Source organism: Haliaeetus leucocephalus, unplaced genomic scaffold (genome assembly GCF_000737465.1).
Source record: "Haliaeetus leucocephalus isolate CR32 unplaced genomic scaffold, Haliaeetus_leucocephalus-4.0 Scaffold187, whole genome shotgun sequence".
In the NCBI taxonomy this organism is placed as follows: Eukaryota; Metazoa; Chordata; class Aves; order Accipitriformes; family Accipitridae; genus Haliaeetus; species Haliaeetus leucocephalus.
The window spans coordinates 827,877-854,779 of NW_010972623.1; positions in this window are offsets into that span (position 1 = coordinate 827,877).

A 26,903-nucleotide genomic window follows, 5' to 3' on the forward strand; every position below is an offset into this window, starting at 1 on the left:
CCCCCCGCCCCCCGCCCCCCCCCCCCCCCCGGGGAAAAGGCAGCTTTAGGAGAAGACAGGTTTGTCTGAAAGACACAAATTTCCACATGTGTCTTTGGACTGTGTCCTGGGATTTGAACAGCAGCAGGTTATGTATCACACCCTTACACCTCTGTTAGCAAAAGCCCATGTTGACCTGTAGCAAAGCAATGTTAAGTATTTTCTTGATAAGCTGAAGAGTAGGGGAAACACTTCTCTGAAAAAAACAGAAGGATTTCATTTTACAGCAAAGTAAGTTTCAGATGCAGGTCTGAACTTTTTTTTCTGGTCCCCTAGTCAAACTTTTCCTCTTGCTCTTTTTTGGCTCTAGTGAATATCTCTGAATGAAAGCTGAAGTGAAGTTCATGTATCATGGATGTTGAAACCAATGAGGTGAAAGAGACTGGAGAAAAATATTGGAAATGGAAGAAAAATAAATAGATTTATAATGTATTATGCTTCTGTCATCCACAGAAATGTTTGAATAGATACATGATACTGTATAATCAGAAATAATGCTCTCCTCTGCAGTCTTTATGGTACATTGCTAAATATGTAACACAGAAAGGAAATTCTGTACGTTTTCACAATGTTATCTTTGCTGATCGTCTGCTCCCTGGAGACCTTATCAGATGACCATTGAAGTTAACGGGGATCTCTTCTTTTGGATAGTTTTAGTTCCTATCTGTAGCTTCTCTGCTTTTGCCACTCTCTCACGTCCCCAGCGATCTGAGGTGGGCACTGGGAAGACCTTCTTCTACTTATGCTTTGCTTTTCTTGGACTCTGTAGAATATCCTTAGAAATGAGACTCTCTGCACTGTATCCAGCTGTATTTTCCTCACTTTTGGCTTGGACAGAGTTCCTAGTTTCCACACAAATATGCACTTAGATATCGCTATCGAGAAAATCATTCTGCTGTTAGGAGCAGTCTACAACAGGTTCCCACTTATTGCAAAATTTTTACAGAGAAGGTACTCCTCTATCTCCCACCTGCCAAGGTCTTGCCCAGGAGCACACAAAGATGCTTAGTGAGGGGAACTCACAGTTCAGTAGTGTAGACTCCCTCTTTTTGAAAACAGAAGTTCATTTGCCAGGTTCTACAAATAAATGGTCATGATGCTTTTTTTTTGGGGGGGGGGTGAGGAAAAAATATTATTATGACCAGTCTAGAGCAATGGCTTCAGTTCATAGTCAGTGTACATATGTTATACGGACACAAACACAACTGAGAAACCACACACTGGGAAGACAATTGCCTGGGAAAAATACATAGATGGGCCCTACAGCTGATGAGTAACAGAGAGTCCCTTTATTTCAAGGAAAACACATGCATTCTTTTTGATCACGACTGAAGTCATTGTTGCTTGTATTTAATTAGCAAAATGTAAAGCCTCTGAAAGAAAAGATGTGGGAGAAAGAACAGACTTACCATTTAAATACAGGACTGAGAAACACTGGTATGCACTTATATCAGTGGTGATTATTTAATTTCTTTGTGCCTCAGTTGCCCAACTGTAAAATGAGAATATATGTTTCTTCTGTTTATTTGGTTTGAAAACATCTAAAGAAGGAACTAATGTGATTTCTAACCCCTGGGTGTGTTCAGCTCCTAGCACCATAGGGACCTGGCCTCAGCTGGAGTATTCAGGTGTCCTTAATACAAATGCTAATGCCATATTAGCATGGATATGCTAAAGAAATAAGCCTTTCCAAGAGAAAATTATTTCCCTGCATGCACTAGATCTGAAATGTATGCTAAATTTTGTATTCTAGTTAGTAAATGATGCCATTTTTTATTTCTAGAACCCCATAAAATTCATGGAATAAAATACTCTTCCTGACACAAAATTGTTGTAAGGAAGGGTATTTGTGTTGGGTACTTACATGCCATGGTGACACAGGCTTTCATCATACAGAACCCCACAGGTTTGTGAATGTCCCCTCTCCCCATCAGATGGGAAAGTACTGACACTACCTCCATTTTACAGAGGGAGGAATAGAGGCACAGAGATGCCAGAAGATTTGCCCAATGCCACAGGAAAAAATGGGCCAGAAATGTGATTCTCTCTCTCTCTCTCTCCAGCCTGGGACCACTCCAGCAGTGGCCAGACTCTGGCCTACAGACTCACAGCTAGGAGCCACTGGACACCTGCAAGAGCAGGGACTTCTGCAGGTAGGTGACAGCAAAGAGGTGGCAGCGGCTCTATTGCAGGGTGTGTCTGGGCTGGGTGTGCAGTGGGCTCTGACTGCAAGCCGACAGCACCAGCCTCAGTGGCTTGCTTCCTCCCAAAGCAGGGAATTCAGGTTGCTCAGGAGCTCCAACTTCTGCACAGCCTTTACATGTGGGAAAGCCTTGGCAGAGGACCTATCATGAGGTTGTCCGCCAGGCTAATGGGGGTCAAGAGCTGTGGATTGACCCCATGTTTGGCTATCTTCCCTGCATAGGGAAATCTGCAATGATATCATCAATCCCTTTACCCAAACCTCTGACAGGTAGTCTAATCCTTGCCTAGGCTTCACTTCAGTACATCCCTTGGAAAGCAGCAGCTTGTATCCTATATCTTTTCATGGTTTGGTATGAGGCTGCAGCTCCTTGTGCTAATGTGATATAGTGGAGATCGCCTCTGCCACTGCGTGTCTGGGGCTGCATCTGCAGTTGTCCCCAGTCTCCCTGAGCACATGGAAATGACAGATTTTCTCATCAGAGTTGCTTTTGCTGTGGAAGTCTAATCCACGGGAACACATTTGCTGCTCTGAGCTGTCAAGACCGCAGTTCAGTCATAGCAATGGGCAGAGTGATTCCTCGTGATTTCTGGATGAGCTGGGTGAAAATTCCAGTTGAATCCTGGACAGATGGTGCCACAGGTAAATCTTATCCCTCATAAAGGAGAAACAGCAGCTGTATGAATTTCAAACTGTCAGGCAAAACAATTGCAAGTAAACTATGCACTTTTCTTTTTGATCATTTCTCAAGTCTGTAATTCCTACCTTTCAGTGTTCTGTTGACCCATGTCCTTATGTCACCACTGGGTCTGAGGTCCCCCCTTTCTCCTTTTCTCTTAAATTTTCCTTCTCACTTGCCAGGTACTTTCCCTAGTGAGGTCAAGCCTGGAGATATTGAATGACCAAGGTCGCACATAGCTGGGAACCTGAAGCCAGATAACCCACGTCCTTGGTCAACTCATGAACCTCAGCTCAGGGTTTCCCCTTCTGATTCAGTCTGTCCTCTCTCACGCTATCATGTGTAACTGTATAGAAGGATTCATATGATTCAGTCATGTCCAATTGTGCATGGTTACTCAAACGTCAGTCTCCACTGAATAACGAGATGAAACAATAAAAGCTTGAAATAAAGATAATCAGTTTGACACTTTGGGAGAATCCGCCTGCGTACCGGTTATGAAATTCACTGTAGCTTTATGAACTAACTGTCTAATCACTATCTTTGTCTGCGTACGGCTCATGATTCCTGTGCTAAGAAGTAGGGGAGCGGCGCCTACGGCTCTGCCGTTGAAAGAGGCAGTCGTTAAGGACTATTAGGCAGTGAATAGGCAAGGTCCAGGCAGAACAATGGGGTGGCTGAAGCCTAGGGAAAAGCCACTTTTTTCCAAGTGCTCCGCAGGAGGCCAGGAACGGAGGAATTTTCCCAGCAGCAGAACAAAGAAACCAGGTGTTGGTGTTAGGGCTTACAGCCTGAGAGGGGCCTCGGAGGAAAGATACGGAAGGAGGGAGAGGGAGCCAGGGGACCGGGGCGGGGGGAGAGGAAGCGACAACGGGAGATGATGCTCCGCTGGTGCGGGAGCTGGGTTGAACTTGGCTGCGGGAAGGGCCAAGTTCAAAAGAAAGTCGGCGAGGGGAGGGGAAATTTGCAGCACACACGCAGGCACACAGGCATGTACGTGCGCAGCGCGGTCCGGGGGGAGCCGCAGGTTGCAGGGAAAATCTCATAGCCATCCTGTGGGACTCGGACCCCAAGTCCTCGAGGAATGGGACACCAGAGACAGGAAATCGTGCCGGTCTGTGCCTGCTGCTTCACGTAGATCTTGTGCTGTTGACGTGGAGGGGGAACTGACTTTCGGCAGGTCCTTGCAATCATCCATGCACCAGCCTTCAGCTGGTGTCCCCGTGCTAGACTGAAAGTGCTCATCCTGAGATATCCCCCCCGCCCCCCGCTACTGTCTGCATCTCCAGGAAAGGGGTCTGTGTTTGACTGGACCTGTGCCAGGGAGCTACTGGAAGAAAAGCAGGTACAGCATGCGTGTCACTGCCCATAAACCCCATGAGAATGTCAGGCCGATGGAGAAATGCTTGACTGGGGCTATGCAACCCATCGCTGTAACGAGCCAAATTCTCTAACGTGTTGTAGCACCTTATGTTCAAGTAGTACTTCTGGTACTAAGGGGCTGGAGGCAGCACAACTTCTGCTCAACAATAAAGTGCGGTGAAAATTCCTCCTGGCCTGCCCTGGCAATTGCTGGAGTGCCCTCCCTTCCACCAGGCAGACTACTATCATGAGAAAGGTGTTATGTTTAATGGAACTTAACAATGAATTCAGGCAAGGGAATTGTTGCCACAGTTGCAGCTGGGCTAATCGGGACAACAGCGAACACAAGTACACCCCATGAAAATTTCAGTGAGATTGTTAATGATAAGACCTAGCGGTGGACCTTTGTTTTCTGCCTTATCTGAAAGACTTTGTCTCAGGCAACCCCATAACATCCGGTGGGGCTATTGATTCAGATGTGACCCTGCCCCAAAGGTGTGCCTAATGGATGATGTCTGGCAAGATAAGGCTGGTGTGTACCATGGTTGCAGAGTTTTAATCATTTCTTCATGAGCATTTTAGCTCAGGACTATATTCATTTAAGTGTTTTAAATGGTCTCCAGATGTTGTAAAATCACTATAAAAAGATAAAAACCATCTACAGATTTAAGAAAGGCCACAAAAAGGGTAGAAGAGAAAGGTCAGATATTGGGCCTCTTATCAGTTACAAGAAATGTCTAACTGTCTGTGCATGGTAAAGGAACATCATTCCTACCCTTATCTGAACCCCACAGAAATGCTGTGCTCTAGATGTGGTGACAAGTCCCTCCTCTATCTCCCTACTTACTCTATTTACTGCTTCTGCCTGTCTTAGAGAATGCCGAATCATAATAATCAGCATTTTTTTGCTTTGTATATAAAACAAAAGCAGTAACTCAGTAACAGAAAAGCTTGAGCTAAGGGTGTTGTTTCTGGGACTATGTTCATTTTCCTTCAATGCACAAGTTGTGCGTTAGAAACTATTCCCTCTGGCAACCCATAAAACAGAAACTTCTCCATTTTTTCCACCCCAGGAAACATTCTGTCAGCAATTCACTTGCAGCGTTCATCTATGAATATTGAGATGGCTTTTTTTGTGTCTCGTTCCTAATATATTAACACAAGGTGCAGTGAGTATCTACAGTATACTACAAACCATGTGAATAATTACAGCCTGAACAACAGTAAGCCCCATCAGGAAAACACAGAGGGCTGGAATGAAACTTTCAATGCACAACAGGGCCTGTGACATTCTGAATTTATTCTACTTCTGTTCTACCGCTGTCAGAAAGCCCATTAGTTTTAAGGCCGTGGCCTTGTATACTTCAGTATTTCTGCATATTCTTCAAGCAGGTGGTACTCCAGGTTTCAGTAAGGGTGTTCATGTGCAGAGAGATCTGGGCACACACTGGTTGTTACTGTGGTATTACAGATACATGAAGACATATTAGTCAGGAGCGTAAACAAGTTTTACACATGCAATGCAGAGGTCAGCACTGCCCTAAAGTTTGCTGCTGAAGGTTATGGGTGACAACTGCAAGAATTCATGGTACATTTTCAACTGTCAGCTAAATCAGCTTAAGCTAATGTTTTACTGAAGCTTCCATATGGGAAGAGTGTGCACACCATTGGTGTCTCAGTTAACAAGTGATAACTACTTAAGCTGTAGTAGCTTGACTGTGACTTTTTTATCCATACCCCAAGTGTAGCATAGGAGAGGATGAGCCAGAAGACAGCAGAATACAGGGTTTCAGTGTATCCTGAAGGAAACCTGGCAGAGTATCAGCAGCTTGGACAGTGTTTGTGCCCTCCTGGCTAAGTTTTAAGGAGACATATGAGAAGGAATGATGTATTGGCTTTGTGGACTTCCATGCCGAGTAACTTTCATGCATAAGGATGGAGATTAGCTAGTGCAAGAAGTTACTTGTGGGAACATGTGATAGACAGACAATGACAGATAACATTTTGATGGAGTTAAAGCAGTGACCAATCATCTGAGAAGGAATAAGAGCTGGGGTATAAATCTTGTTAGGACTAGATGGTTGTTCTTCCAACAACTAATGGAACATTGCCAGGAAAGGACTTCAAAGTCATAAATCGGATCTCAAAAATCACAACATAACTTTAAAAATTAAGTTACCTACTTTTTCTTCTTTTTTTAATAATGGAATAGCGTTCTTTTTATTTGGTTTCTCATTTCTTGAGACTGTAAGAGTACATTCTGTTTGTATTTTCATTATTCTTTTGTCATGACCACAAAACTAGAAAGATTTTTTAATGAAAAATGAAAACTGTTTTATTTCTTCTTGAGCTAGGGCTTCAAGGAAATGTCAAGTGTCGTGAGATTCATGATAAAAAAGACAGCTTTGGCAAAACATATAATAGGTTTGCTTTATTTCCAGGTTTTATTGATTTCCATGGAAATGTTTTTGGAGAACTATTTACTATCAGAGCTGCTGTCCTGATGAAAGGATGTGCTACTTTCAGGAGCCTTCTGTTGAAGCAGACTGCCTATTGCAGCACAGCCATATTTTGAAAATGGCTGGTCTCACAATTTCTCCTCTTGGCCATCATAGCACACCCAGGAAAAAATGCCTGCCTCTGCTTTGGAAGTGTTGGGTGCCATGAGTTTTGCATTGATGTACAGATTTAATCACAGAGTAAGGACTCCATTTCGGGTGCTGGGGAGTTTTGAAATTCTGCACCCTGGTGGGAAAATGAGTTTCAGCATCTATAGCAAAATTTTCAGAAACAGAAGAAATCAATGAGTAGAAATTATTAAGCACAAGCATGTAAAACGAGAAGATGGTTGCTTTATCCATCTGCATTCTTAACCATCATTCATCACAAGTAGTTACTGCGCAGTACCTGCAACTATAAATAGTTTTTATTTGACCTTTTCTGCAGCTGTTGAGTGTAGAATATGCAGATACATGTTCAAATGCTTCCACATGTTTCAAGTGTAAAACAGTACACACTCTTTCATCAGATTAGCATAAGATAGCAGTGGTCACTTGTGCTGATAGCCTCTTAATGCTCATGGAGTTAGTTAAGGCACTACCTCCTCCACCAGTGCTTTTTGGGCAATGTGTCCACAGGGTGTGCAGATGTGCTGGGGTCAGTGGAATGACCACTTTGGAGAAGCTATATGAGTGGACATGGCTCTACTGAGATGGTTTTGCCTTTCCCTTCCTGCAGGCCCCTGCATTTTGATATGTACTCACTTCTCAACACGGGCATGGTCCCTCAGGGTTAGGACTGTCTTCCTGCCACGGAACCTCATGTCTTGCAGCTGCATCTAATTGTCGTGCTCACAATACATAGCACTCTGTCTGGGAGGAGCCATAGGAACAGTTTCAAAAGATCTGGGCATAGGGCTTCTAAACATTAATTCAGCTTAGGTGATACCCTTTTTTGTCCTGGATTCAGTCTTGTAGGACCAGGGCTACTCCAGCTAACTCAGGCTGAGGTTGCAACACGATAAAAGGAAAAGTACTTCACATCCATATGCTAGTCATTAATATATGGCAGATTTGCAGTCCAGTTTATCTAGTTTATCCTAGATAAAATGGCAAAGAATATCACTTAGGATTAATTAATATGGATTCCCGCATATGCACCCATGCATTCCCCTCCACACTGCTTTTCTTGATAAGAAATTGTGGTTTAATGCTTTACACCTGGAAGGACTCACTGAAACTGAAAAGCATTTAACCAGTACAAGGTTATTTATCTAGGATGAAATGGAGCGAGCAAATGAATCTTGTGCTGTGGTCTAACACCATGATCTGTTTTTCCCTATGATATTTTTGCCTCTTAATTTCTAAACAAATGAAACAGACAACCAAACAGAATATTCTTCTGCCTAGACATTTTCTAAATCCAAGCAAATGTTTGCATGTATCTTGGTTAAGTTTTCTATCTCTTCTGCCCTTTTACTTCCCAGATGCCTCTACTGTCTATCGTGGTGCAGATTTTCTCTGCAGCGTGTGTGAATAACTGCTCTAATAATACCTTGTGCAAGCATTTGTCATCACAAGAGTGCCCTAAAGTTATTTTTAAACTCCACCATATGAAAGGACATTGAACTGCTAGCACTTGTGCTGCAGTTCACTGGTACAAAAATATGTGCACAGTTAATTGCTGGTATTAAATTGCATCTTGCAATTTAGCTGGCCCTGCACTTAATACATTCTTTGAAATAGATATGTATGTGTGTGCACACCATGTGTTTGTCTTGAACATGAATGGTTAGGATCATTATAGTGTATGATGCATTAAGCAGTAAAAAAAGACACAGACCTGGCCAGAGCCTGTGACTTAGAGCAACCTTGTGATGCAGAGCACATGGGCAAACCTCAGCAAGGTGTGATGTGGGTGCTGAGTTGGAGTGGAGGCTGAAGGTAGGTCATAGCAGAAGAAAACTCTGTGACAGCTGTGGGATCAGGGAGAGAGGAAGTCCTTCCCTGTCCTCTTTGCTGTAAGGGCTTCAGGGTGGTGTGTGACTGTAAATTTGAATGTTAAGATGGCTTCATTCTGCATGCAGTAAAAGAAAGCTAAAGAATCCCAGAACTAATATGAAAGCTCAACTACCTTAGCAACCACATAAATTTTATTAGAACACCCTCCTGCTTCCTCTACCATTGCCTGTTTCACTTTTTTTGGAAGAGTATTTACTTCAAATCTTTCTTTAAACTGTAAGGAGATAGTTCTGCATTCCTGTTCAGTCTGGGGCCTCTTGGCTGAGCCTGCAGATGTGTGATACGGTGGCTCATATGACACTGATATATACCCAATATGAATGGAGGAGAGATCACCCTATCCATTTGTGTAGGCCACAAAGCAGCCAGTGATTTAATGTGGTTGTTGCCATTACTTATTGACATGTCTGATTTGCCAGGTTCTGAATGAACTTCACCTTTCTAAGAAAAGTCCATATTTGTCTTTGTGATTATCACCATGAAGTCATTAATCTTTTTTAAAGATATCCTAAATGCAGGGCATTCTTACCATTTTATTTGATTATGTTTTGTACTAACACTATTTCTGTTTTATTTGAGTCACCCCAGCTTCTTATTACCCTAGACAACCTAGACTTGCCTGTAATGTGTTTTGCCAGGGCCTTCCACCATAATACATTAGGATATTCCCTGTCAGTGATGAAACATTCACTGCAATTGCTCTTGTTTTCTTGCTACCAAGGGTGATGCCCTACTTTTATGTGCCTTTAGAAAAGGGTAATGAATCCATCCCAGCAGTTTGTATCCAAATATCAGGTTTTCCTGTGTGATTATTCTGATGTTATTACACGAGGGCCTGGCAGCCCCTGTCACCCATTGCATCTGTGCTCTGAACACATGAAAAACAGTCCTTTTCCTGAAGAGCTCAGACAGTTGGTGTCCTTCAGGTAGTGTTTCCATACTACTGCTCTAGCTAGTTGGGGTCCAGCTGCAGGGACATGGGGTCCAACTGTAGGGACGTGGGCTCCAGGACCTGACCCTATGTTTGGCTCTGTGCAAAGACCCTCTTCACCTGTGGCAACCAGTGAGGTGTTGTGCAGGTGCAAGGACAACCTTCTGTGTTTCATTGGAGGGCCATGGTAGAGGTCTAGCTGAGCCTCTTTGCTCAGCAGCCTGTTTGCTTCACGCACTGGCAACCAGTTGGTTTGGTTTGGTTTGCTTTTAAACTTGGTTCACTTTTACATTTACCTTTCAGTAGCAGAAAAGGAGCTGAATGATCCATCTTGATGTGCTACACTGCACTGGATACAATGGGGTGAAGTGGTTTGGAGCAGCCCCAACCCTATTTCTGCATGTCGAAATTTCTGACTGTCTGATGGCAGTGGTATGAAGTTGACTCCCTGAGCAGCAAAGATTGATTTCTCCTTTGAGTAGCCATACTCTCCACAGAAGTATCCTTTCCAGTTATGTTTTGAAAGTCATCAGACATGCTGTTATAAATGATCACTGAAGATTACTAGAGATGCTGCAAAATAATAGTGAACCAAGTAGCATCTGTAATTTCCACTGCTGGTTTGCAATCATCACTCAAAATGAACCCTGTCTCAGTTATAGGGCTAAACTTTTTTTCCCCTCCTCTTTATTGCTGTATAAGACAGTTGAAATAGATACTGTCTCATGAATTTTTATGCAAAAAGCTGAGCTGCAATCCACTGTACCAACAGCTAGCATTCTTTGTGAAGATCAAGACTGGCTCAGAAAATACTGGAGGGAAGTCTACATTTCCAGTTACTGTGAGGTTGTGTTACAGCTCAAGTGACTCTGAGATGTGTATCTCTGATGTTCTTTCTTCTTAATTCCCCCAATATAATTCAGATGCCGCTTATGCACAATTTTATCACCATTCCTTTTTGTTAGTAGAGATTTTACTGTTTTATGAGCATGATCACCTCCATAACCCTTGTTTTCTTGTGAGTCACTGGTGTCATAAATGCCCTCAGTGCAAAAGAACAAACATGAATCAATTTTAATGGAAAATGAGCTGTGATACCTGTGTTCTTCTATATCTTCAGGATGTTGAATTGTCTTACAATAATGCCTCGGGCCTTGCTGTGGTAACATGCACAAGCAGGTGTATAACTTAAGGCATGTGTGTAAGTCTGGTGGCTATTAAGCTGTGCAAGCTTAAACGCTTCATTAGAGGACATGTTAAACCTTCCATCTGACTTGGAGATATCCCAGTGTTTCTGGTACAAATTCTTGTGTGTGCCTTTTCTTCCCATGCTGTGATCTGGGCTTGCCACAGCTTTTGGGAAGAAACCTGATCACATCTGGCTGTCAAGAAAGGGAAGATGGGTGGCAAAACTCCAAAGTCTGTTCCTAAAACTCAGGTGTTGCCAATCAAAGGCAAAACTAGAGAGGAACGTCAGTGCTAGGAGGTTGTCTCTTTATTTTGTATTTCATCCATAGCAAAGGTGTTCTTTGCACTTCCTTCTTTTTTACTTAATAGAAATTTCTGTGGTTTCAATCCTCTTTTTCAAGAGTCCATGCATTTCATGTAAGATTTAAGGGCCATTGGGAAGAGAAAAAGACTGCACCAAACCATATTCATGGCATACAGCTTTCTGAAGCCCATGTTGTGCTAATTCAATTTTTTGGAAGGTCTGAAAAAACTCTTCACTACCCAAACTAGCCACCTCACCTGCTGAAGTGGGACACAAACTTCACCTTCTTTTGAAACATGTAGGGCAGTCAGTTTCAGGTCAAGAGGCACAGATGGATTTTATGCCTGACCTTGGTGAAAAGGGAGAGGAAAAAGCACAGGAACGGGAGCAATCTTCTAAGTTTTTCAGACACTCTTCTGCACCTGATTGTCCAATTGCTTTTTTTAATTATTTCATAGGAATAGCTTGTCAAAACCTCCTTGTTTTTGTGAGAAGCCCTGGTCCTCTGTTAACGCTGCTGTGTTTGTCCACACTGCTGGTTAGACTGTCTTGACTGCTGCCCTTTATTGCTGTAATCCTCTGGTTATCCTGCATTAGGTGAAGCTGCCTGGGAACCTGAGATACTCCTGTGTGGGCATTTGGTGGGGCGCACATCCAAGAAGCATGAGTGGCATGACCAAGCCCAGGGCAGTTGCGCTGCTGGAGTTTTGGTGGGAGCATCTGTTGCACCCTCATACCCTAACTTTTATGATGATCTGCAGAAAGCCAGCAGCTGCTTAAGTGGCTAATCCAAGTGGTGATTGGTTTCTCTAAACTCTCCTCTGGGTTGAATTAGCAGCACAGGCCCTAGAAAGCTGCATGCCATGGACATGGCCTGGTGCAGTCCTTTTCTCTTCCTGTCAGTCTCACGTGCAACACGCAAGCCCTAGAACTTGTTACTCACATACAAAGCCATTTTGTTTCAAGGCTCTTCTCTCCACAGCAACTTTCAGATCTTCTCCATATATTATCTGTTTGTTGACAAGAGGGTCCCACTGTAATTAGCAGAGGGTACTCAGAGCTGCTGAGCTATATTGCCTGCTCTTCTTTCAATGTGCTATGTGATCTTAGGGCTAGACTTATTTTTTATAGATGGAAGGCACTTTAGGGTATTTTTGAAGCCCTCCAACTGTTTGAATCCTGAAAAATTAGGTGCCTTAATGCACTGGAAAATATGTCTGGGTGCTGAATTTTTACTCTTAGTCTTCTACATTCTGTTCAAGAGCTCTGATTTTTAATGTTAGTTACTTGATTTCCTCACTTAGCACAGAGCTTTGAGGTGAAAACCCTTACCTCTTTCACAAGGATACAGAAAACGCTGAATTTTAAAACAAAAATGTTGTGCTTTTTAATTGTGAAGTTTGTTTTTAGTCACTATTAATATTTTCAAATTTTATGATATCTCATTTACAACTTAGCTCCAGCAGCATCAGTAGACTCTGTTCCGACCGTCCATCTCTTCTCAATAGTTTCTGTAAGTGTATTGGTTTTGTCAAGCTACAAAGCTTGCAACATTTCCTACAAAAATTAAAACAAGAATTTCTGGCTGCATCTGACAAATAACACATGATACCAAAGCAAAATTATTTGTACTGTCTATTCTGAAAAGTTATTCTCTCTTATTATTTTTTTTTTATGTTCCATGGAAACATTTGTTTGTGAATTCTGAACCATGGATTCTTTAAATGGGCTTGTAATGAGGTGGCTCTTTTATATGAATTTGTGAACTTCACTGTCAATTCGGATCAATAAATCCTGAACCAATTGAGTTTTTTAATATAACTTACTGAAGAAGAAGAAAGTACTATGGATTTGATTGCTTCCTCCAGCTTTTGAAATGTAACGAACAAACACAGTATCAGAATAGAGATTTTTTTTTCTCTTCAGGTTAGGCTTGTGCAGTATGTATTCAGTCACTCTGGCTGATTCACAGACAGCAGTTTGCATCCTCAAGAGCAAGTACAGGGTGTTCCTTCTGAGATACAATGATCAGTTCTGCAAACACTGCTTAAATGATATCTTGCCATATTATGGCAGCTCCTGCCAGCACCTCTGTTAAGTTAGGGGTTGTATCAGCATTTCCATTATAAATATAACATTTACAGTACTACCACCTTCCTTGATTTATATCATGCTACTGCACTATAACACAGAATCACATTTGCTTTGTTCACTGCAGCTATACAGTGCTGTATACAGGGCTGAGGGCTCGAGGGATTTTTCTTCAAGTGCTCCCAAATCTCTCTACCGCACTATAAAGCATAGTGTTGCCTTTTCAGCAAATATTGATGCTTTTTATTCTTTGCTTCAGGACATTATTCTGTTTATATGCTGTGTACCTGGACTAAGGTGCATTTACAATTTACCAGCACATGTACTGCAGGTGCTTTAAATCCTTCTGTTTATTATCTACATGGTCAGTCAGAAGGAACAGATGTCTTTCTGCACCAAAGACCTCATTCTGCATTCTCTATGTCCCTGATTTTGCCACTAAGTCAGGACGCAGGTCTCAAAGCATAGGATGTTGAGAAGTGACACAAAGGAGAACCGAGTATAGGAATGCAACTTTATTAAATTACTGCATAATAACCACCCACTGTATTCATGGTCCATTTATATATCATTACAGATGGTTAATAAATCATTAATACATAACGTTACAGACCCAAATAACAAGCTATTATAAATGGTATCATTATTCTATCAGCAAGGGGTGTTGGAAATTACTTTTATAAGCACACAGCTGGGCCCAGTAACTTTCTGTGACAACTGACTTTACAGTCTTCTTCTATTTAAAGTCATTAAAATGTCTAATTCATCACTTATAAGCTATTTAGAAATGGGCACTCTAGTATTCAATGCATCCCCCTATGGACGTACTGAAATTTTTCTCTGAACTTTTTTTCCATTTCGCTTCATATGATTTTGTATCTTCAACATTTCTTCTGAAGAAGAGCATCTGTGAACTGCTTGTTTGCTCATGCTGAGAGTGGTGAAAACATAATTGTTTACTATTTTTTGATTTGAGGAATAAAGCACTTGGGAACAACTGTCTATTTTTAACCATAAAGTTTCAAAAGAATATTTTTTTTTTAAAATTTTAAGCAAAAAAGCCTATCATCAGGGAGCCAGTCTGCCTAAATGGCCTTCTTTTCTGTCTTGTGACACAGTGTGAAAGATCTTGAAGTTTGGATCACATGTACTGCACTGCGAGTATCACCTCCATTTCTTCGAGGACATGACTGAGCGGGGCAGCCGTGTTGGTCCTTCCAGGGTGGTACCAGCACATCAGGCCACATATAGAGCAGGGAATCAAAGGCAAAGTGGGCTTGGGGAATCAGATAACCTGCTCAACCCTCCTTCTACCCACTCCAGGTCAGAGCATGGGAGGAACCTCTTTTTGCAGTTATGTAGGTATCACCTGTCTGGTAGATTAAAAGAACAGTTCTGCAGACTTTGGGCTATGAATCCAGTCCCTTTTAAATAATCACTTAGACTAAGGGAAGCAAGAAATTAAAAAAAAAAAAACAAAACTGAAGCCTTTTATTACAAAAATTACCCAGCAAGCCCCTTACATTTTTTCACCCGCTAACGCACTAGCAACTTTCTTCCCACCTCACAAATTATATTTACAGTTTCCTTGTGGTTTTTGCCCTGAAGTCAATTTTCACTCCAGCAACTTTTCTTCTGTTCCGTGCCTTGGCTCCTTAGGTCATTAACCTCAAGCAAGGAACTTTGTCAAATACTTTGAAAAACGAAGTCCACTCTATTTCCCTTGTCTGTCCTGGTGGCAATACAGCACATTCAAAGAATTCCAGCAATTCTCTGAGGCATGACCTGCCTCTCCTGAAACATGCTGGTATCTTTGCAATCTTTCAGCAAGCTGTGCTGTACCAAATGTTCCTCCATTTGATCTTCTTAAATATTTACTAAACTGTTTCCAGTGGCTCTCACTCAGCTAACTGGTCTCCAGTAACTTGACAAACTCAGCCAGCTTGATGGCTTGCTTGTTTGTTTTGAAAAAAAATCTCATAGTAAACAGAAGAATATTTTATTCTCCAGCTTACAGTCTCTCCTAATGTAAAAATTCGCTAATCATTCTGCGGCTTTGGAGAAATATGTTTGGTTGTGTGGTAGAGCCAGTCTGATTTCTTAATATTCTCTCCAAGAGAGCTAACTTCATAAATAGCTGCTGCCCATGTTTACTGTTATGTGCAATGAAAATACCATCCTACTAACATATGCAGTAGAATTGGTGTTACCTGTGGAAATGTGGTGATTATTAAGAAATGATAGTATAATTGGCTTTCTTAGCAATAAAATGCCTCAAAGAGGGGAAGCTTAGGAGGAAGTGAAATGGTTTCTGTCAAATTTAGCATAGTAAATGGGTCTATAATGTTAATCCACTGGATCAAGTCTGAATGGACATGGCAGGCAGGGGAGGCAAGGAATAATTCTGCCCTTTCTTTGCAGATGACCAAAACATCAAATAACTTGTGTCTGTGCTGTGACGCCCAGAAGTTATCCCCAGAATGAACAAACAGGGTTTTTAAATATATTTCTGGGCCATATCCTCTGCTGTTTTCTTCTGGTATCACATCATTGCCTTCAGTGCAGTCCTTCTTTCCTCTCTCCTGCAGGGACTGTCCCCTGCCTCACCAGCACAGAAGATCATTTGAAGTTATGAGTGGAGGAAATTTTTAGGCAGCTCTGTTTCTTCCCGTGTTCCTGTCTCTTCAAAACTCACAGGCAGTGAAGGCTCTCCTTTTACTTGAGCATAGGAAAGTTTGAGGGTTTAGATCAGAAAATCCAAGCTTGCTCTCTGTTGTCACTGAGAAGCTTTGAATGTCTGTATTGTGGAGCACTAACTGTAATGTCCTAGCTGGTCATTGATCTTTTCAGGCACATTCTTCTAACTGGGCCATCCTTGTGGCATGATGAACAGAATAATAATTTAGGAAGAAAACACACTAAATCAATCAAAGGCAGCTCCTTTAGTCTCCAAGCTGGTTAGAGCAGGTTGCCTCTGCCCTGTGAAACTTCCTGAGAGGAGCAGGTGAGTGAAGGATGCAGCAGCAAAGTAAGTTACGTGAAAGAGAGAAAACATGAGGACCTGAAAACTTCTTCTGCAGGGTGGGACAACAGTACACATTTGGTATTTCAGTTAGTTTTTTCTTGGACTGCAGAGGGTGGCTGGTGAGGAAAGTGAATTTTCACCTGTTCAGCTTTTCAGCATTTTCTTTCCTCCTTCTCTTCTCCACCCCTCCTCCCCTCGTGCCATAGCACTTACTGGCTTGCAAACAGACCAGTATTTTTCTTACAAAGATAAAAGGATTGAGGTCCATGTCCTTTGCATCCACCCCAGGGGCAAAACTCCTCTTCCTACTCTGCTGCAATGGACATAATTTCACACCTCAAAGCACTACTCTGCTGTTTGGCGATAGCTAAGTATGTTTCTCTGAAGCTTATTCTAATTCTTTCCTGAATAAGTAGCAGTTGTTCTTGTTTGTTTGGCCAAATTAGTTCTCCAAGAGTCACCCCAATAAAGCATGTACAGATTAGGCAGAATGTAATTAGTGTTGATCAAAATGTTTTCACTGAAACTTTTTTCTTTGACAGAGAGTGGCATTTCAGTCAGACTGATTTTTTTTTTAAATGTCAACATTTTGCTATTTAATTTTTCAGAAGCTGAGAAAGATTTTTTCCTTCAGCCACTGGAAAGTTAGATTTTAAGTTTTCAAGGAGTTTTGAAAGAAAACTTTAAAAGGAAATGTTGATATGAGTGAAAAGAAATTTACTTTTTTAATTACTTCTAGGGAAACCAACTTTTCTTAAGTAGCTTTTAATACACTGCAGCTGTAAGAGAGAATTTAAGATCTGATTTGTCAGACTGTAAACAGCATAGAAATTCTTTGTATACAAACTGGTTATACTTAGACTGCCTGTTTCAATATTGATTTTTTTATTTGTTGAAGAATCTAACAGTGTCAATTCACTTTAGATAATATGTGTATAGACACAGTGTTATTGCTGATCAGTTTTCTGATGCAAGGTTCTGCTAATGACTACAGAAGAGATCTCTGCAAGACAAACACTGCTCCTGGCAGCCTGGGGGAAGGGGAGAAATTGAAGTAGATATTGTTTTGTGGACAGTATAAATACACACTTTAGGTCTGCGTTGGAAGGTATTGCTATTTTATCTAGAATTGGGATGCATTTTGGTCCCACTCCTGTATTTCAGTTACAAATGCTTAATCAGTTTACATACCTAAACCTTTTCACTCAAGTGCTCAACACATATCTTTAATAGCCCAACCTGCATCTTTAGTAACCAAAATAACCTTACAATGTGGCCATCAGCCCTCCAGTCAGAGGCTTAAGATGGCTGAGGATCTGAGAATGCCCACTGCTACTGGCCAATGGTGGCCATATCGGATGCTAAATTTGATGCAAATTTGTCCCTTCCTCTTGGTATTGTTGTGGCATACATTTGGTTTCAGCTGATTACTAATAATCCCCAAACCTCCTCTCACTGATGCCCATTCTCTCTGTCACTGCCAATTAATGAGGATCCTCTGCACTGGCACATTTCTTGAAGCTTTCTATGTAGTTTGTTTGTTCTCCACTGATCAGAACTTCCCCATTTTCTTCCTCTGTTAGGTTATGATTATGACTCCTGTAAAGTCACAGCTGTGCTCAGTGGGTTTTGCAGCAAAAGTAAAGAAAGGATTCAGACGTGATACTGCTGCTCTGTATTTCACTCTGTCAAAAGTTATGGATGCATACCTTGCAGTGGAAATGGCACAGTAAGATAACTGCTTGCATCTGAAATGCATTGCTGTTTATTGTCTGCTGCCATCTTCCCTTTCCCGTTTCTAGTTTCTGCATACCATTTCTTAAGAACTTCCTTTTCATAATCTCTTCAAGTTTCAATTTTGTTTGAGGCAAGCAGTTATTAAGATGCTTCCTACTCCTAGAGACTAATTTTTTGTTCCTGATCCATGAAACTTGTATTTGCTTTAAGAATTCAGCAATTCTTTTGTTCATTACAATGCCTTTTATTTGTGTCTGATGCTGCTCCGTATCTCTCTCTACATAAGTTGTAATTTTCACCTCCTGCAATTGAAAAAGTTTCTTGGAAATACAGGTAGAAAAAGTTAGGAGAGGATGCAAAGTAAGTGGAAGGTTTCAGTTTGCCAGCCCTCTCCCTGCCCAGTGTGTGCAGACCTGGTGCACTTTGTTCTCCACAGTGTATTAGGGTGTCCATTATCAACAATGGAAGCTTGTTAGCACAGTAACACGGAGACTATCCATTATTCCTCCTGCTCCTTTATAAAGAGGCCATTAAAATAGAGCCAAGCTCCTTTCCCTACAGGTTGAAATTTGAACGAATTTAATTTCTATTTGTTAGGGAAACTCGTGCTGCTGGGGGGAAAAAAAGCCAGATTGACAGTTTTGGAATATAAAGTACTTTATTCATCAACAACACAGGTAGAGGAAGTGGCTGCTTCTCTTGCCTTGCCAATTTTTGCTCATCTCTGACCTAGAGGTATCACCTCAAGCTTGGAGTTCATTCTCCATGTCTTTCTAATTATGGGGCTCTCTGCTGAGGTAGGAGCCAATTAGCACAGGTTATTTTTGTGATGTGGACAGCTGACCATTACAAGAGGACAGAAACCATAAATTTTACTTTGTGGAATGACAGTTCATCATGATGGCTATGTTGGACAGATTCATACTGCTGCCCTGAAACAGCTTGGCTGGGTTTGTGTTGCATTACCAAGTCATTTCAGGCATCCCAGCCCCACCAGTTGTGCTACTTTTCACACAGAAAAAGACTGTGTAGTCCACTGCCAGTGAACCAGCCACCACAAGCCTGAGCTTTGCCCTGGTTGCTTTCTGCCTGAGGGTCTGTGTCATTACAGTCTGGACAGTCAGTGACACATTACTGTTTGCCCTTCCCAGTGCCTAGGCTCTTCTAGTAAGAAAGGTAAGAAGACCCAAAATACCCAGGAATGGAGGAAACCCACTGAAAACCTCTTTTTAGGTTAATGAGAGAGCGCTCCTTAAAAGATGATCCTGGTGTTTCATGCTGGGGGTGGTGGTGATGGTGGTATTTATTTGCAATCAGGCTGTGAGCTGCTGGCTTCAAGACCAGGTGTTGCTGGTCCCTAGAAACCCGGCTGGAAGGGAAGACTCCCTTGCCCCTGGAAGGGGTCTTGAGCACGGGCTGGACTTGAGCAGAGGCTGGACTGCTGTCCAGGCAGGAATGAATAAGCTTGAGGTGATCGCTGCCTTGGACATTGCCACTGTTTTTAAGTCTAGGCTGAAGTTAATATATGCAGAAGAATCTACTATGATTACACATGGGTCCTGCATCGCTTGTTTGCACAGCAAGGGGCCAAGCAATCCAAGCAGGCTTTGAAATGTGCTTCTAAACCAGCGAAGGAGGGGGTGGAGGATGCTGGCACTCTTGGGCAGTCTTACTGACATGCACACACAGTTGCTCAGTCAAAGGAATTTGCAACCAAAGGCTCCTCATTGAGCCTGGTGGGCAGTGGAAGCCCCACCTTGTTTGAAAACTTGAAAACATCCCAGGCTATAAATCTCTTTCATTTGCATTTCTTTTCAGAGGATGAGGTGGAGCATGGAGGATAGCAGTATTGATGAAGATTAAACTAGCAAATGGGATGAGCTTGTGGAATACCTAGTGCTGTGCCAAAGTGTTCTGCTTCTGATACATGTACCAAGCGAGACAAGGAGACTGTGTGAGGCATGGCTGAGTTCATACTGGTTTATGTAATTTTTCACAAGGATGAAGAGAAGCTGGATCACCATCCAAAATATGAAGACTTCTTTTTTTCCTTTTTCTTTTTCTCTTTTTTTTTTAAAATGAAGTTTATGTAAGTTGATAGATTGAGCTAGTATTTTCTGAGTTTTTATCTTTTTTTTTGGTTGGGGGGGTTGTTTGTTGTTGTTGTTGGTTTTGTTAAGGGAAAAAAAAAACCCTCTTGAATTTGGAAATTTCCCAACCTCTTATCTATTCTTATCAGTCACATCCCATTACATGACAATGATGATGTAAAGTGGACTGATGGAACTGGGTGGGACATGTCACAATGTGGAGCATGATGTGTCAATCTGACAAGTGTAAGAGACATTGTTTCCTATAACCTGATTTATTTAGTTTTTTAAAAACTGCTTTTCAGAAAAACAAAAATGTCAGGCCAACCTAGCATTAAAGGAGAGAACTAAAATGGAGTCAGTTATTTGTCTGCATGGAAACCAAGCAGAAAAATGACCTTGAGAACAAGGTGCAGCGTTCTGCATTAAGAAGGCAAGAGATACTTGGTCTGAATCAGTGGGTATAGAAACAGATGTAGCCAGGCAAACAGGGCTGGGAACGCTGCACATCTAGATGCATACAGCTAGCAAGAAAACCTGTGTCAGCCACACAGTATAATCTCTTCTGCAGATTACAAATTAGTCCACGTAGGTTGTGGAGGTATCTGTGCTGGCTGTTTTATGTTGCAATGCTTGATTTAAAGCATGAAACACTAGTGTTAATCAAGGGTGTACCTAGCAAATTGGAGCTGATTCTCTCAGCAGTGGGTTGGAGCGGTTATCTCCCCTTGGCTGTAAGGTCTCCATGCAATGTGCCATTCCACATGCTATCATCACTGACACAGCATGCACAGTTCCATAGCTCAATCACTCCTCTTCCTCCCCCAGCCTTCCCCCAGAACTGAACAAAGATGCCTCCACTCCGCTGTTGTCTCTGATGTAAAAATGACTTGTATGATGATAAAATCCAAATCAGGCAAGGTCTCCCGGAGTCAGGGGAGAGGCCCCCATCCAAGCTGCCAATAAAATATACTCCAGTCTTTGAACGAACCTTCAGACTATAGCTACAGCCAACATGGAAATCTGGTAGGACTCCAAGATATATATAGGCTACATAGCAAGAGCCTGACAGACTCACCTTTATGCGTGTTGCAAGGTACCAGGAAGGGAAGGTTCTCAGAATATTAAGAGCAAGTCCTGTAGAGATCTGTTTCCCTGTCTTCTGTGCTTCACTCAACCTTGATGTGCAACTTCTCCAATGGCAGTCTTAAGGTAGCAGATTTAATTTCAGAAGACTGTGCAGATTACATCCAAAGGAAGGACTTTTGAAACTTCTTGTTTACGACCTGAATCCTCTTTTATATTCATGTTCTGTTTTTCTGCTGAAATATCTCGCCGTGGCAAGACTTTTCTTTTTGGCAGCCACTAAAATCATGTGGTTATGAACTATCCAGATTTTATCAGACAGTTAGCAAATCAGCTCAGTATTTGTGTGTGTGCATGTGTGCATCTGTTTGCATGTACGTGTGTGGTAATTGATGTTCATGATGTATGGCTGGCTGGCTGGAATATCTCACTACCCACACAAAATGGTTGCTGATAAGAAAGCCTTTTCCAGCTCAGTATGAGTATGCTTTGCTGACAAGTCTTTGCTTCTGATTGTGTGCTTCTGATGCAAAATGTATCATTGTGCCTAATTTCAAGCATAATAGTTCTGTAATAATCTCCTGAGGAGATATTAAGTTATATTTATTTGAGCTGTCTTGGGTGATCACGCAAGTTGCTAGCATGACAGCAGTAGCAAGACCTGGATACAGAATGAACAAAGAAATGGCTTGCAAAAGCCGCAAGCATGGGCTCCAGTTGTGGTGGTAATATGTGGTACATAAGATATCTTTTAGGAATGCTGGGTTCCTGGCCTCTGCAGGTTAAATATTCTCCTCTGTCTCATGTCAGCTGAAATGATGCTTTTGCCACCCAGCAGCCCCGGGAAGATAATAACTGCCAGTCACCAGTAATCTGCAGTGCATTTATAGTAACAAATAGGATGACAGTTTGGAGAGAAGATGATATTCATATAAAGATGTGGTAAGTGACCACATATTGTTGCAACAGTTGTCCTCCTTTTATACATATATGTATGTCCGGATGCATGAAACAAGTGAGTATGTGTTAAACACACACCATTCAGAACTGGATCTGGGCTTTAACAAAGGCATTATAGCAAAGTAATTTCTTCACCTGCCTTGGTGAAGAATGCGACATGGAAGTGGAATCCCTGCAAAAAAGTGCATTATGAGATTTCTTTCTTGCTGGTTCAGCCCTATTAATCTGTTCAGCATGAGCTCGAGTATTTTAATAACAGGCATGGAATATTATGCCTGCTTTGAAATGGCTTGTTTTTAAGCACTACTTGGGCTGTGTTTGCGTTAACCTAGTTGGGGGAAAAAACAGGTTTTAAGCTTATCCCACTTTTCTTTCCCTAATCGCAGCTACAGGGCAAAACACACCAAGTGTCTAATAAGAGAAATAGCATTATCATATGCTAATTTACAGTAACGTTAAGAACAGCACAAGGAACAAGCCTCTGACTGTATGTACGTGTTGAAACCTATGCTTGTGAATAAAGCTGTGGCATGGCTGGTTGTCTTTTGGGTACAGAATTTGTCTTCCTGAGGGCACTGCAGCTCACAAATTGATGCTGATATAAGAGCTCTCATTCAGGAGCAGATTGTATTCTGATTTTACCTGTATTTGTTTCCTGCTGAATATTACTGCAGGAAAAGGTAATAAGCTTGCAACCAAAGACTATCGGCTTTCCTTGCTCAAGAGCAGCCTCTCCATCTCTTGCAGGAATAGACACTGACAGCTTCCAAAAGACTATGTGTCTATTCCTCTCCCTCTGGAAAGCTAAGAGCTGCACTAGAGAAGTCCAAGGGTAAGAAAAACTGCAAATGGAGAAAAGAAAGGACATCTGAGAGTCTTCACTAAATAGTCAGAGGACTGATTGATTTCAGACAAAGACAGGAGTTATATAATACATTCCTATTCTGTGAGTAATCATATGCAAAGATTGACATGTTTGTGAGCGTTCCCAAAACTGATCCTGGGCTTACTGTGGCCATTCCTGCATGCAAAAAATAACAGTTAATGAAAAAAAAAAAAGGAGAAATGAAAAAAAAAAAAATGCAAAAAGTGTGATTGTACTCCTAGGACAACATCCTGAATTTTTCCCTGGTGGACCCTTGCCATTACCATGGCAAAATGCCTGGAAACTGCTGTTCTTTTCCACAAAAAAATGTTTTGAAGGAAGAACAAAAGAAGTTTGAGCTTTTGGCAGATCATTGGAGATCACTGTGTTCAGATCCTCAGCTGGTGTAAATCAAGATAACTGCAGTATTGCTACAGTAGTTAAAAACTGACTGACTTTCCCATCCATCATGGCTGGATGCTATGGGGAATATTTCTTTACAGCTTAGGTGAAGATGCTGAAGGAACTGCTTCTACTGCATGGTGCATGTTTTCTTGTTAAGAAAACACTGCTTATTCTTAATTGCTTAAACTCCCTTGTATATAATCTGGTGGTGCCTCCTATCACATAGGCATTTGTTGTGTGTGAAACTTTGCTTTATTTCTTTGGTTCAGTAGTTGAATGACATGTTAATCTGCTATGAAGATGCATACTAGGATCAATGGAGATCAGGATGTACATTTTAAATTTAAAAGGTTCTTTCTTTATCTAATCCATATTTCTCCATTATATCGCAGCATATGTGGCAAAAGAGTACCCTTGCTAGGCCAAGATACTTAACCAGTAAATAATAATCTGTAAAACTGAAAGGCTTTATGTTTAAAAGTGAAAAGGTGTTTTTGTAGCTAATGGTGGTCAACAGCTAAGCACTCTAAGACCTCCATAAATCTAAAGACTTTATGATGATTTAAATACATGGGCTTTGCAAATCCAGGTTCACAGTTGCAGAGGGATGAAATATGTAAACCCTCCTTTGCATATGAACTCAGGTACAGTGCATCTACTAGTGACCAGCAGTGAGGTTTGTTGGGGTTTTTTTCCTCTTTTACATAGAAAGAAATGTCCTGGGGAAATTAAACTCATCTGAGCTATGTCAGGAATTGTGTGTGTGTGCCCACAACATGACTTAGATAAGCCTAGAAAATTTCATTATCAGTTCATACCCCCCATTATTTAATGGCCAAATCTGGATTTGTAATGCTGTTGAGGTTTGAGCACAAAGTCACTGAAGCAGGAAAAGCAAGTATGTATCTATCTCCACATGCCTGTGTGATGGGTGGTAACTGGGTGAATCAGCAGCAGTGTTTCACATTCAGGTGATTGCAAGGGAGACACAGGAGTAGAGGGTCAAGTCTCAGAGGTCCCACATTCCCTTACATTCCAGATTCACTCAGTTCTCACCAACCTTTGCAATGCAAGCTGTTGTCCTAAGGTTTTCCACTGCATGGAATAATACAGCAAAATTTATCTTTAAAGACATTTGGGAAGTCAGATTTGCGTTTATATTGAAACATGTAATTCCTAATCTGTATCCCAAATGTTGCATCATGTTTATATGTGCATTCACTTGTTTGTCTTCTGTTGGTAAAGGGTATTATTTCAGGATCATGTAACAGTTGATTTGATTAGCTGTGTTATCTTCTGGAGTACTCTACTGTTGCTTTGCCCATAGACCAAGGAAATACGTGATTAGCAAGGTAAGAAACAATGCTAGCAAATAAAGTACCATCAAGACAGGGAGAATCAAATTGAGGTAAAGAATAACAGTCCTCTGAACTTCCACATTTCCCAAGGAGTGCCCCAGGTGGCAGTATGCTGACAAAGGAGACAAGATGGTTCCCTCAGTCAAGCCAGGAGTGTGACCTTCTCCCTGGTGAAGTTGCAGATCGGGCTTCAGCTAACGCTGTGGCCATGCTGTGATGTCTGGCTGGTCCATTACTTACCCAAAGGTCATGTGTGTGATGAGCATCATTGTAAGGAACATTGTGTGGGCTACTCTAAACACTTTGGGCTGAGAGAAAGTGGCAAGGTTGGGAGAAATCTCCTGTCTTGTGTTTTTAATACATCTGGAATTTAATAAAATTACTTTGTCACTTACTCTCACTTAAATGTAGGTTACAAAATAGCATTGCTCAGGCACTCTTCTTGTATTCATGTGTTTGTTCTCAGAAACACTGCACAACAAGAAGTAGACAGAATATGGGGCTATTTATGGGAGATCTGAATTCTCTTTCTGACTCTACCTATTTGCTGCTCTGTTACCTGAGGCATATCACATCATCTCTTTCTGCCTTGATTTCCCTTTTGTAAAACTATAGCTACCTTCTTCAGTAAAATGTTATAGCCTCTTCTGGTGGAAACTGCAATAATGGACCATTTCTATCAATGCTCCCAGTTGCCTTTGGGCCTCTGAAGAAAATGGAGAAAACTCAATGAATTACAGATTTCTGATCATAGTATTTAGGAATCTGTGAAACTCCACTGAGGCAAAACATGTCTCCTGCCAGCAGTACAATACTAATGTGGTTAAAATCTTTCTGAGTGTATGCCTGGGAGAAACCTTCCAGAACATGCACCTGGTCAAACTCTTCTGTGATTCCTATCATTGAATAGTGATGAATAATAATGGGCTTGCACAACATTCTGGATGGCTGCCTCCTTGCTGCACCTCTGTTTGGGTACCAAACCTGTTATTGCTGTTTCCCGCCACTTTCCTTTTGTCTCTGAGTCTGTCCTTTATAAGCCCAGAGCCAGACTCTGAATCAGCACTCCTACCTTACTGGATCCACCCATAACTTTCTCCATGATGTCATTGCATCAAAGGTTCTGCCCACTTGAGTCTTGCACTCATTTTTCTTCCATGCTTTCTACAACTTTCTCTCCTTGGTGCTTTTAGTCAGGCCCAAGGAAAGAGGAGATTCAATATAATTCAATATAATTTACATCTGTTGTCTGTAACTGACTTGAAACCCTCCTTTCCTTAGGCCTTGCCTGATGTGTAACAACAGCACTAAGCGTATCCAGCTAGGTAGCCTGCATTGCTTGGTCTGTGTGTCTACAGCTGGTGTGTGCTACAAACCCACCTCTTCCCATGCATTGAGGTCTCCTGCATGTGCATGCTAATTTTGATCTGCCTGCTACATTCAGTGCATGATAGCTTTGGTGCACCATGAATCCATGCATGCTGCATTTGATCATGCTGCTTCTGAGCTATGACCTTGCTCCTTCACTAAAGCTTCTTGTAATCCGACCCTTTCCAGACCCCACTTGCTCTCAGAACAGTGTTTGGGAATGGATGTCACTGATACAAGAGTGTGTCTGGTCTAAGTTCATTCCTGAGGACCCTGGAGAAGAAATTGATCTCAGGAACATGGTATAGGCAGGCTGAATCATCTTTGCAAGGTATCTGCTCTACAGGCAGGCAGGCTTCTCTGGTGTCTCCAAAATGCTAGGGATTTCTGAAAGCCAACCTGCTCTGTGAGACTCCTCATTAACAATAAGTGCCTGCCACCTTCAGCGTGGGCTGACTGAACTGCTGTCTCTGCTAGTGCCTTCCAGTGTCAGTCTGCCTGATGTTGAAGTCAGGAATTATTTCTATAATACCTTTCTCAGGCCAGGGTCTCGGGCTATAGCCTCATCCTGGAGATTTTCCCATGGCTTGAGTGCTGTACCTGTTATAAGCAGTCCTTTGATCTTCCAGGGGGAGAGCTGCAATAAGCTGTGAGAGCTGAAGAGATGAGCTGTGGAGTGGAACAACTGTGCT